At 46.1% G+C, this 2,015-nt stretch overlaps 1 non-coding gene across 1 annotated transcript; it reads right to left on the reverse strand.

The window, feature by feature from the left end:
* Positions 1-1,507: 1,507 nt before the first annotated feature.
* Positions 1,508-1,601, reverse strand: trnai-uau (transfer RNA isoleucine (anticodon UAU)). Its single transcript has 2 exons — positions 1,564-1,601; positions 1,508-1,543 (listed from the first exon to the last, which is right to left on the reverse strand). It is a non-coding gene; the product is annotated as a tRNA-Ile (tRNA).
* Between the last annotated feature and the right edge of the window lie 414 nt (positions 1,602-2,015).

Genomic DNA, 2,015 nt, shown 5'->3' on the forward strand with positions numbered 1-2,015 from the left:
GACCTACCTTGTTGTGACCCTGCACCTTATTGCACTGCACTTCCTCTGTAGCTGTGACACTTTACTCTGTACGGTTATTGTTTTTACCTGTACTACATCAATGCACTCTGTACTAACTCAATGTAACTGCACTGGGTAATGAATTGACCTGTACGATCGGTTTGTAAGACAAGCTTTTCACTGTACCTCGGTACGTGACAATAATAAACCAATACCAATCCGAAATGTCGACAATTCCTTTCCCCGGCCCGCAGATGCTGCTCGAACTGCTGAGTTCCTCCAGCATCTTGTGTGTTGCTCCAGATTCCAGCATCTGCGGTCTCCTGTGTCTCAAACTTCTTACGGGGTTCAGAGAGTCATTTTGTGGCTTTTGGTGAAATATCATGGGCTCACCCTGTTGGAAAGAGTGCAGAGACGACTGGCAGCATACACGTCCTCTCTTATACCTGATCGGTTAAATTGTGTCTGAGCATCATAAGCCCACAAACAAATGCTACACCTCAGGAGACAAAGATCAATTATTCTGGTCACCATAGCAATCGGGAGATGACCTCACACCCACTACTGCAACAACCCTCTGGGCTTCACCAGTTCTGCACTCTGATGCATCCCCAATCCTCATCGATCTGATAATTGTTCTGTGACCTGGCTCCTAAGTTCTGGAGTTCCTTCTCAAAACCTTTTTGACTCTCATGAAAACATAAAATATAAGATACAGGAGCAGGAGTAGGCCATCATGGAGTTATAGAGTAATACAGCATGGAAACAGGCCCTTCTGCCCAACTCATCCATGCCAACCATGGTGCCCACCAAACTAGGCCCATTTGCCCACATTTGGCCCATTTCCCTCTGAACCCCTCCTATCCATGTACTTATCCAACTGTCTTTTAAATGTTGTTATTGTACCTGCCTCAACCACTTCCTCTGTAGGAAGGGGTTGAGGTAGGTACAATAACAACACCACCCTCTGCATGAAGAAGTTTCCCCTCCGGTCCCTCTTAAACCTTTCACCTCTCACCTTGAACCTATGCCCTCTAGACTTTAAGATAAGATAAAATCTCTTTATTAGTCACATGTACATCAAAACATACAGTGAAATGCATCTTTTGCATAGTGTGTTCAGGGGGCAGCCTGCAAGTGTCGCCATGATTCCAGCGCCAACATAGCATGCCCACAACTTCCTAACCTGTACGTCTTTGGAATGTGGGAGGAAATGTGGGAAGGAGGTCTTAGAGCAGGATAAAATGTTGGCACAACATTGTGGGCCGAAGGGCCTGTACTGTGCTGTAATGTTCTATGTTCTATGAACCGGAGCACCCCCACGCAGACACGGGGAGAACATACAAACTCCTTACAGACAGCAGCCGGAATTGAACCCGGGTTGCTGGTGCTGTAATAGCGTTACGCTAACCGCTGCACTGCCGTGCCTGCCTAGAAGGTACGTGGGGTAGGATTTACAGTCAGTGGAATTTGCAGATGACCCCCTTTAGGGTGCCAGTAAAATATGTGCTCCAGGTGAGGCTTGAACTCACAACCTCGGCATTGCTCACTCTGATACTGCTGTATAAGTACCGTGCGCTAACCCATTGCGCCACTGGAGCTTTTTTCCTTCCTTTGGAAAAATACAATGTGTGATCACCCTATCTACACCTCTCATGATTTTATGTATTTCTATAAGATTACCCCTCAATATCCTGCGTTGCAAGGAATAAAGTCCTAGCCTGCCCAACCTCTCCCTATAACTCAGGCCCTCGAGTCCTGGCAGCATCCTCATAAATCTTCTCTGCACTCTTTTCAGTTTAATGCCGTCTTTCCTAAAACAGGGTGACCAAAACTGTACACAGTACTCCAAGTACAGTCTCATCAATGTCTTGTCCATCTGCCACATAATGTCCCAACTTCAGTAATTAATACTCTGACTCATTCCTACTCTGACGTTCAATAAGATAATAGTTGATCTCTCACTCACCACCATGTTCCTACACTAACCACGAACACCATGACATTCTCGATAG

The sequence above is a fragment of the Pristis pectinata genome, chromosome 17 (assembly GCF_009764475.1).
Source record: "Pristis pectinata isolate sPriPec2 chromosome 17, sPriPec2.1.pri, whole genome shotgun sequence".
Lineage (NCBI taxonomy): Eukaryota > Metazoa > Chordata > Chondrichthyes > Rhinopristiformes > Pristidae > Pristis > Pristis pectinata.